The 11,223-nt window shown below is 41.6% G+C and overlaps 1 protein-coding gene across 1 annotated transcript in view; it reads right to left on the bottom strand.

The window, feature by feature from the left end:
* Positions 1–423: 423 nt before the first annotated feature.
* Positions 424–11,223, bottom strand: part of LOC129026125 (zinc finger protein 717-like) — a 62,835-nt gene continuing 52,035 nt past the window's right edge. The window contains exons 5-8 of the transcript XR_010123512.1: positions 11,094–11,223; positions 6,427–6,556; positions 4,986–5,363; positions 424–1,587 (exon numbers count right to left, since the gene is read on the bottom strand). The gene's annotated coding sequence lies outside the window, so the exon portion shown is untranslated. The remainder of the gene's footprint in view (positions 1,588–4,985; positions 5,364–6,426; positions 6,557–11,093) is intronic.

Here is an 11,223-nt window from a genome sequence, read left to right on the forward strand (position 1 = left end):
GGTAATTGTAAAACACATCTGATATCTAAACCTTTGTTTTTTACCTGAAATCCTTATGGGGGTGATTGTGTATGTCAATTTGAATTTTCCCATCAACAAGATAAATAAATACACAAATAAATAGCCAGCCTTCCTGGATGAATTAGTTCACCTTTCTATATTTTGAGGGCAGTGCTTCTCCTCCTTTGACAGCCACAAGATTCACCCGGGGATCCCTTAAAATGCAAAACCATAGACCACACTTTGACTAGCTTGGATAAGGGGCCAGAGCATTGAAATGAGTGTGTATGTGACTGTGCTAAGATTCTCCTGCTCATTTGGGCACTGGCTTACCATATAAACAAAGCTTAGGACCTCTAGTCCTTGCTGGAAAAGAAATACACATACATAGGATGTGACTATGGATATGGAATATCCGTTGTGTTCTGGACATTGTGCTACACAACAGAGGTAAGAAGTCAAAAAATCCCCTGTCTCTATCTGAAAGATAGAGAAATAATCAAATTTATTATTTATTTCAAATGTTGAAATAATCTTATTTCAATTATTGAAATAATCTTAATTCAAATATTGAAATAATCTCTTATTGAAAGATAGAGAAGTCAGATAATCCCTTGTCTCTATCTGAAAGGAGCTTCCTACACAGTGGCTTCTGAGGTCTTTGAAACTAGATTCACTTTCAGATTTGATTATTATATTTATGATTTGATATTTTCATTGAACCCCATGATATGATGAAGTTTTCTAGAACCTGCTAGAATAATTGACTTTGCTCTCAGCATTATGAAGCCACTGGGCACATAAGTAGTTCATTTATGTTTGTGTTTAACCAGACAGGAACAACTTGAGCTACTTTTCTAGCCACCTTCGTTTAGAGCTGTTTTTGTTTGTTATTTTTGTTTGTTTGTTTTTGAGACGGGTCTCACTCTGTCACCTAGGCAGTGGCGTGATCAGAGCTCACTGCAGCCTCTACCTTCTGGGCTCAAGCAATCCTCTCACCTCAGCCTCCTGAAAAGCTGGGACCACAGGCTCATACCACCATACGCAGCTAATTAAAAATAATTTTTTTTTTTTGTAGAGACAGTTTTTCCATGTTTCCTAGACTTGTCTCCAACTCTTGAACTTAAGCAATCTGCCTGGCTCAGCCTCCTAAAGTGTAGAGCTGTGTTTTCAGTCTTTTTTGAGCTGTTTTACAATCCAGTTTTGAACTGGTAAGTTTGGATTCATTCTGATATTTACAGATTTAACATCCTACTTCACAAGATGCTCATAGCCTTAATCCATTACAGCCGCTGCCTCATCCATCTCTGCTCATAGCCTTGATCCATTGCAGTAGCCACCTCGTCCATCTCTGCTCATAGCCTTGATCCATTGCAGTAGCCACCTCGTCCATCTCTGCTCATAGCCTTGATCCATTGCAGTAGCCACCTCGTCCATCTCTGCTCATAGCCTTGATCCATTGCAGTAGCCACCTCCTCCATCTCTGCTCATAGCCTTGATCCATTGCAGTAGCCACCTCGTCCATCTCTGCTCATAGCCTTGATCCATTGCAGTAGCCACCTCGTCCATCTCTGCTCATAGCCTAAACTAATAGAAGCCAGAGGGAAGAAATGGAAGCCAACGTGAGTCCAGAACACACATTTTATAAGAGTATAAGAAATTTAAAAACAGCAAAGTATATCATGAAGTTTGTAATAGATGTGCATGGCTAACATTTATTCTTAATCAATATATTCTATAAATTGGGAGAAAATACTAAACACATGAAAAGTAAGGAACTTGGGCTGGGTGCGGTGGCTCATGTCTGTAATCCCAGCACTTTGGGAGGCCGAGGCTGGCGGATCACAAGGTCAGGAGATCAAGACCATACTGGCTAACATGGTGAAACCCCGTCTCTACTAAAAATACGAAAAAATTAGCCAGGTGTGGTGGTGGGTGCCTGTATTCCCAGCTACTCGGGAGGCTGAGGCAGGAGAATGGCATGAACCTGGGAGGCAGAGCTTGCAGGGAACCAAGATCGCGCCACTGCACTCCAGCCTGGGGACAGAGTGAGACTCCATCGCAAAAAAAAGAAAAAAAGAAAGAAAAGTAAGGAACTTTCATCATTAATATATAACTAATATGACGAGAATGTGGTTTATGTTTTTATCTTTGCAAGATTTAGGAACATTTGGTGCAAGGAGGAAGAATTTATAATAATGAGGAGCATGTATGATACTGGAGGGAGCCTTTTGACAAGGGGGAAATAGCATCATGATATGCTATGGTCATAGCTATGTGGTAGCGCAGCCAGCTATGGTCTCCCCCGTCAAACCCACTGGGCAGTGTTCAGTTACCGACATTAAGATAGAGCTCACCCACCCAGGACAGAAGAGAAAATATACACTGCAGTCAGAAGCCACTGTGTAGGAAGCTCCTTTCAGATACAGGCAAGGGATATTTGACTTTTTATCTCTAGTGTCTAGTACAATGTCGAGAACATAACAGATATTCCATATGCACACTCACATACTATGTATCTGCATTTCTTTTCCAGCATGGACTGGAGGTCCTAAGCTTCATTAATATGGTGAGCCAGTGCCCACATGAACAGTAGGATCTTAGCACTGTCACCTGGACATCCATTTAAATGCTCTTGTCTTAGCTAGTCAAAGTGTGGTCTATGAGTTTGCATTTTAATAAGATCCCCGGGTGAATCTTGTGCGTGTTACAGGGAAGCACTGTCCTACATCGTATGTGACAGGCTCTCATAGTCACCATCATCACGGGAATCTTGCACACGTTACAGAGAAGCACTGTCCTACATCATATGTGACAGGCTCTCATAGTCGCCATCATCACGGGAATCTTGTGCATGTTACACGGAAGCACTGTCCTACATCATATGTGACAGGCTCTCATAGTCACCATCACCATGGGAAGCTGCATTTAGAGCATTTAACTATATGGGCTCTGAAATCAGGTGACTTAGGTTTAGACTTCCTTCTACTTCTTACTAAGCAGAGAACTCTGGGGTGAAAACTTTACGAGACCCAGTTTTATCACGTCCAAATTGGAGGCACGGGGAAATTATAGCATTTTGCATAGAATATTGTTTTAAGTATAAAATGAAGTCGTACATAGTAAGCTTCTGCCATACACTAACTGCACAATAAATATTAGTTAATAGTAACTCATTTAATCCTAAGGTCTATAAATTTGTACACAATAATTTTTTGTGACTACACAAATTTTCATAATTAGTCTAGGTTTAAAATCAAGGAATGTTCTTAGTTGTAGTTGGCAATCAATATGACATGCCAAAATTATATGTAAGTATCTTATTGTTGGTGGGGATATAAGAAGTTTGCCATCAAAAGAGAGACGATAATCTATGTTTGCAGACTCCAGAAAGCTGTCTCTCACATAAGAATTTGCAATTTCTGGGGGAAAAGAAAAAGTTGATTGTGCGAATAAACATTACCATGGAGTCTTCTCTATGGCATCATCAAAAATGAAAGCTGATTCTCATCTTCCTAACAATCTGCAAAGACGAGTGAAATGCAACCTACTGAGCATCAAGTTAAAGAAGGAGATAACTTGAGTGGAACAGGAGGAAACCATGTCACTGCTAGGGAAATCAATATGACCAGTGTTCCTCTGCCCTCCTCCGAGGCTAAGGATGGGTTAAATATCAGTGGCTGACCTCAGGTAATGGAATGAGAAAAAAAGCTATAAAAATGCATGCATTACGTAATTAAGAGGGTGGGAAGTTATTTTTTTAAAAAAGGCAATTCCTAGTTGGGTTCCTTCCTGTTCACCCCATTGGCGAAGAAGCTAGTCTTGCCCTAGCATTCTGGGAATGGCTGCAGACACAACAAACACCGAGCAGACGAAATTCACAGTAATTTACTCATCACACATACTCAGCCCAGCGGGGGATGACACTGCATTTATGCAGGTCTACCCAGGGTTTGCACTCTGGAATGGTGGGTGTGGGAGGCAGGCTTGGTAGAAATCAGAGGGTGGGGTAACCCCTGGTCCCTTCAGAGATCTGCTTGACTAATTGAGTTTTGCAGTCTGGTGGGGGCATGAAGCCATTAGGTTGAGGACATGGTGGGGTGCTGCATGAAATTTTAGGTGTCAAAATACAATTGACCCCTGATGTTTTAACATCAGACATTTATTTTCATGATGACTAATATTTTGAGAGGCTGGGAGAAAGCTGTTAAGACATTGTAATAAGTGCTTAGGGACATGAGAGATTAGGAAGGCCACAGTTATGAGTAATGTAATGTGGAAGCTGATGCAAAGCTACTGGCCCCATTTATTTAGCAGGACACAGGAAAAGTGATCTGGGGTCCATGGCAGCACAAGTGTGTTGGTAAATATTTGGGTGATGTCATGCATTCCCCATGCATTGGTTTAGAGATCTGGGGCCTCTGGCAGCACAAGCGTGTTCATAAATATTTGGGTGATGTCACGCATTCCGCATGCATTGGTTTTCATATCTCCAGTGAGTTGTTGGGCAAGTCTGATATTACTGATTCACAAGCAGCAGGCAGCTTCCTGTATGGAGCTACCTCCACCCCTGGACAGTCCAGGACTGAATGGTTGTCAAAAATGTGAACTCCTTGATGTCCAGTAAAGGCAACTGAGGGAACTGTGTAGCATTGGTGTAAAAAGTGCACTTTCCTAAGAAGCATGAACTTAGAGTAATCAAAGCCTGGGGCAACAGTGGAACCCAGCAGGGCATCCACTCACTGCTTTGTAACTTAAATAGGAATTCTTTGAGGAGCTCAGTCTATCTCTCAACTAAAGCAGCTGCCTGCAGCCTATAGGGGCAGTGGAAGCTCTACTGGACACTTTCACAAGCCCAGCACTGTGTTTTCTGATGAAATGTTGCCTTGGTCACCATCAGTAGTGTCTGGAACTCTGCAGGGGATAAGGAGTGTCCCTGTGAGATCCGTACTATGTCCTTGGTTAAAAAAAAAGGCATCTGTCACCTTGATTGTATTCTGAGTATCCATGAGACAAGAAGTTTCTTCAATTCAATGAGGAGGGAAGGTGGACAATTCTTGGCAATTGCCAAAAAGTTTGTAGAAATGTACAAATGGGGCTAATTGTTGGCCCAGCATCAGTGCTGAGATGACCACCTCAAGTTTGGCCGGTCATGCTGAGGCTTGGGTGTCATCCTTTATCAGGGACATCCTAGCTAAGGGAGGGAAGGCAGCAGCATCCCACTGAGCTCCATCATGTCTGATGATGGCATTCATTCAGAAGGTGGACGAACTTCACTGCTGGTCACTCAGTCGATCCCGAGGTGCCTCAGAGACGGGTGACTTCCAGCACCACAGCCTGAGGATGAAGCAGGCCAGTGTTTCCTGCAGATGAGATGGTAGGGGATCCAGGTTTGACTCCATCCTGAGGCAAGGAGGTCTCTGCAGCTGTGCCAAGGCTGTGGGGTGCTACTTCCCAAGGCCTGATGACCAGATAGGCATGAAGGCTCGTGGACATGGATGCAGAGCCCTCTGTTTCCAGAGTGTCCAGTATGTGGTCAGCAATCACTGCCCTGATGCTGTACAGCACAGGGTCAAAAGGGGCAGGTTTGATTTTTACATCAGAAGCCCATGGACTACTTATGGACACCATATGCAACCCAGATACTTCAGGAGGCATGAGAAGAGGTTGCTAAAGCATCCACAGTGTGTTCTCTGAGGATATTCATAGGGGCACCTGTTAATTTAAATTTGGACAGATTCCAGACTTGTTGAAGGAGGCTTCTTTCAAGGTGGGTCAGTTTGCCAATGACAGCATCAGTGAGATTAAGTAAGATTTGTAAATAAGAAATATGTTGTCACCTGAACCCCAAGTGAAGAATTAAAGGGCTGGGCACAGTGGCTCACACCTGTAATCCCAGAACTTTAGGAGGCCGAGGCAAGAGGATCACTTCAGCCCAGGAGTTTCAGACCAGCCTGGGTAACATAGCAAGACATTTTCTCTACCAAAAAAAAAAAACAAAACAAAATTAGCTGAGTGTCGTGGCACACACCTGCAGTCTTAGCTACTTGGAAGGCCAAGATGGGAGAATTGCTTGAGCTCAGGAGGTCGAGGCTGCAGTGAGCTGAAATCGTGCCACTTCACACCAGTCTGGGTGACAGAGCAAGACTGTGCCTCCAAAAAACAAAACGCAAATTAAAGACTGTTGGGCTTGTATTAACATTGTGGATGCTGAGAGGATCAATAACTATTTTTTGAAAGTCTCAGGAATAGGGCAGCCCCATGTTTACCAAGGAATTTTCAGGAATTGAAGCAAAGTGGCAGGGCCTTGCACCAGTGTGTTAGGGAAAGGTCCATTCCCTTTGTGTAAGCTTCCTTGTATCTGTGTGTCCTTAGTGTGTAAAATGAACTTTCTCTGAGAATGATGTCATCAGTATAATGTCACACCTGTGCTCCTGTAGAAAGGTGGTTGCAGTGAGATCTTGTCTGTGAAGACTGCATGCAATGACAAGGCTGCCGAGGCACTCCGTGGGTCGCCTGGTCCCTTCAGAGATGAAGGCAGGCTATGACTGAGACTCTGCTAAAATAGGCACAAAAAGAACATGGTAGCCAAATCTGTAACAACAAAGTATTTATCAGTTGCATGAATATATATAGGTTTATTGTAAGGAATTGGCTAATGTGGTTATGGAGGCTAAGAAGTCCCAGGACCTGCAGTCAGCAAGCTGAAGAACCAGGACTGCCAATGTTGGAGTCCCAGTCAAAGCCTAAAGTCTTGAGAACCAGGAAAGCTGATGGCATAAGTTACAGTCCACGTCTGACTTCAATCTATGTCTCAGCTCTGAAATCATCAGACAAAGAGAGTGAATTCTCTCTTCCTCTACCTTTGTGTTTTATTTGGGTTTTTAATGGATTGGATGAGGCCCACTCACATTGGGGAGGGCAACTACTTTACTAAGTCTACATATTCAAATGTTCATCTCATCAAGGAACACCCTCACAGACACATTCAGAGTGTTTAGGCAACCCAACTTGGCAAATAAAATTTACCATCAAAGGCGAAAGATGTATACGATCTGAAGAGAAACCAGAGATGCAGGATGGTTAAACATCTGCAAGTCAATAAATGTGATACACCATATAAACAGAATTAAAAACAAAAATCACATGATCATCTCAATACCTGCAGAAAAAGGATTTGACAAAATCCAGCATCACTTTATGCTTAAAACCCTCAGGAACACTGACATAGGAAAAGCATTTGACAAAATCCAGAATCCCTTTATGTTTAAAACCCTCAGGAAAATCGACATAGAAGGGACATACCTTAAGGTAATAAAAGCCATATATGACAAACACACAACCAACATTATACTGAATGGGGAAAAGTTGAAAGCATTCCCCCTGAGAACTGGAAAAAGACGATGATGCCCACTTTCACCACTTCTATTCAACACAGTACTAGAAGTCCTCACCAGAGCAATCAGATAAGAGAAATAAAGGGCATCCAAATCGGTAAAGATGTTGAACTGTCACTCTTTGCTGATGACATGATCATATACCTAGAAAACCCTAGACTCATCCCAAAAGCTACTAGAATTGGTAAATGAATTCAGCAGTTTCAGGATACAAAATTAATGTTCACAAGTCAGTGGCTCTGCTATACACTAACAATAACCATGCTGAGAATCAAATCAAGAACTCACCCCCTTTTACAATAGCTGCAATAAAAACCTTAGGAATATTATAATTCCTATAATTATAATAGTATATTCCTATAATTGTCAATTGCGTGCAATCTTTGCAGACAAAATCTTAATTATATCTGGAATACTTAAAGAAGCAAAAGATCTCTACAAGGAAAACTACAAAACACTGCTGACAGAAATTACAGACACAAACAAATGGAAACACATCCCATGCTAATGGATAGGTAAAATCAATATTGTGAAAATACCATACTGCCAAAAGCAATCTACAAACTCAATGCAATCCCCATCAAAGTACCAACATCAGTTTTCACAGAACCAGAAAAATTCATATGGAAACAATAAAGATATAGAAGGGACATACCTTAATGTAATAAAAGCCTAGAACCAAAAAAGAGTCTGATAGCCAAAGCAAGACTAAGCAAAAAGAACAAATCTAGAAGCCCACTTCAAACTATACTATAAGGCCATAGTCACCAAAACAGCATGGTACTGGTATAAAAATGGTCACATAGATCAATGGAAGATAATAGAGAACCCAGAAATAAAGCCAAATACTTAACAGTCATCTAATCTTCAACAAAGCAAATGAAAACATAAAGCAGGGAAAGAAAATCCTATTCAACAAATGGTGCTGGGATAAATGGCAAAACCACACATAGAAGAATGAAAGTGGATCCTCATTTCTCACCCTATACAAAAATCAACTCAAGATGGATCAAGGACTTTAATACTTGAAACCACAAAAATTATAGAAGATGACATTTGAAAAACCTTTCTAGACATTGGCTTAGGCAAAGACTTCACAACCAATAACCCAAAAAGCAAATTCAACTAAAACAAAGATAAATAGATGGGACTTAATTAAACTAAAAAGCTTCTTCACAGTAAAAGAAATAATCAGCAGAGTAAACAGATAACCTACAGAGTGGGAGAAAATCTTTACAATCTATACTTCTGATTAAAGGACTAATATGTAGAATCTGCAAGGAACTCAAACCAGCAAGAAAAAAAACCCATCAAAAAGTGGGCTAAGGACATGAATAGACAATTCTCAAAATAAGATATACAACTAGCAAACAAACACATGTAAAAATGCTCAACATAACTAATTATCAGGGAAATGCAAATCAAAACCACAATAAAATGCAATAGCACCTCACTCCTACAAGAATGGTCATAATCAAAAAATCAACAAATAATAGCTGTTGGCATGGATGTAGTAAAAAGGGAACACTTTTACACTTTTTGGAGGGAATGTAAACTAGTAAAACAGCTATGGAAAACAGTGAAGAGATTTCGGAAAGAACTAAAAGCAGATCTATCATTTGATCCAGGAATCCCACTCCTGGGTATCTACCCAGAGGAAAAGAAGTCATTATATGAAAAAGATACTTGCACATGCATGTTTATAGCAGCACAATATGCAACTGCAAGAATGTGAAACGAGCCTAAATGCCCATCAATCAATAAATGGATAAAGAAAATGTGGTATATATATTTAACATGGAATACTACTCAGCCATAAGATGGAATGAAAGAATGCATTCACAACAACCTGGATGAAACTGGACACCATTATTCTAAGTGAAGTAACTTAGGAATGGAAAACCAAACATTGTATGTTCTCACTCATAAGTGGGAGCTAAGGTATGAGGATGCAAAGGCATAAGAATGATACAATAGTCTTTGGGGACTTAGGGGAAAGGCTAGGAGTGGTGGGGTGGATGCAGTGAGGGATAAAACACTACATGTTGGGTATAGTGTACACTGCTTGGGTGATGGATGCACCAAAAATCTCAGAAATCGCCACTAAAGAAATTATTCATGTAACCAAACAGCACCTGTTCCCCAAAAACCTGTTGAAATAAAAAAAAGAAACCATTGTATTCCCCAAAAACCTACCGAAATAAAAAAAATTAACCACAGTAATATTAGGCACTGGGTATGGGGGCCTTAATGGATGGGAGCACTGCACTCACAATACAGCAACCCACTATGAAACACCATTTATTATTTGCAGGTTTAAGAACAGACCAAATTCTACTGCTAACTGTTGAAGCAATGAGGATAATCACCCCTTCACTAATTAATTAGGAGTTATATAATAAGTTTTATTTATTTGAAGTAATGTGGTAATTTATTTGGACCATATATGCCAATTTTTCAAGATGGGGAGGCTAGGCATCATGGCTCACGACTGTAATCCCACACCTGTAACCCTAACCTTAACCACAACAACAACCCTAACCTTTAACCCTAACCCCAAATCCTAACACCTAACTCTAAACCTAAACCTTACCAATAGCCCTAGCCCTAACACCTAACCCCTAAAGTTAACCCCTAACCCTAACCCTTAACCCTAACCCTACCCTGACCCCAATCCTAACCCTCACCCCTAACCCCTAACCCTAGCCCTAACCCCTAACCACAACCCTATCCCCATAACCCCCAACCCTAACCCCAGCCCCAAACTCTACCACCAACCCCTAACCCTACCGCCAACCCCTAACCCAAACCACTAACCCCTAATCCTAACCCTCTAACCTCTAACCCCCAAACCCTAACCCTACCCTAACCCTAACCCCAACCCCAATGCCAAACCCAACCCCTAACCCTACCCTAACCCATAACCTTAACCCTTAACCCTAACCCTACCCTTAACCCTAACCCAACTCTATACCTAACCCTTACCCCTAACCATGACCCTGACCCCAGAACCAGCCCTGAACCTAACACCTAACCCCAACCCTAACCCTAGCATTAACCCTAACTCTAACCCCTAAACCATAACCCTAACCCTAACTCCAATCCCCAACCCTAAACCTTAACCCTTAACCCCTATCCATAACCTGAACCTGAACCCACATCCCTAACCCACTACCCCTCATCCTAATTCTAAACCTTAACCCTAACCCCTAACCCTTACCATAACACAAACCCACTAATGGTAGCCCATAACCCTAGCCCAAACCCTAAACCCTAACCCTAATCTGACTGCAACCCCTCACCACAACCACTAATGCTAACCCCAAACATTAACCCTACCCCTCGAATCCTAACCCCCAACCTTAAAATGTAACCACAACCCAAATCCCAAAGCTGACATATCCTAATCCATAACCCCTAACCCTAATTCTAATCCTAATCACAACCCCTAAACCCTTATGCTAATGTTGTCCCCAACCCCAACATCATACCCTAATCCTAACCCTCACACTGATAGTAACCCTAATTCTCACCATAACAATCATAAACCTATCTTTGGATTCTAAGCCCTAACCCTGAGTGACCCTAAACCCCCTCCCTTGTTAAACATTCCCATTTCACCATGCTGCATTTGAAATTGAGCTGTGTCACTCCACCACTGCAAAATTCTATTCGTCAAGATCCTGTATATGTTACCTTGCCTCAGCAGGTGTCTGTTTCTGTCTTTGACATGTTCTTCAATACTGTTCTTCCCCATTAAACTACTGTACTAGGAAAAAACGTTGTCACACTTGTGTGCGCCACTTGCCATGGATTAACACATGTC

Source organism: Pongo pygmaeus, chromosome 14 (genome assembly GCF_028885625.2).
Source record: "Pongo pygmaeus isolate AG05252 chromosome 14, NHGRI_mPonPyg2-v2.0_pri, whole genome shotgun sequence".
In the NCBI taxonomy this organism is placed as follows: domain Eukaryota; kingdom Metazoa; phylum Chordata; class Mammalia; order Primates; family Hominidae; genus Pongo; species Pongo pygmaeus.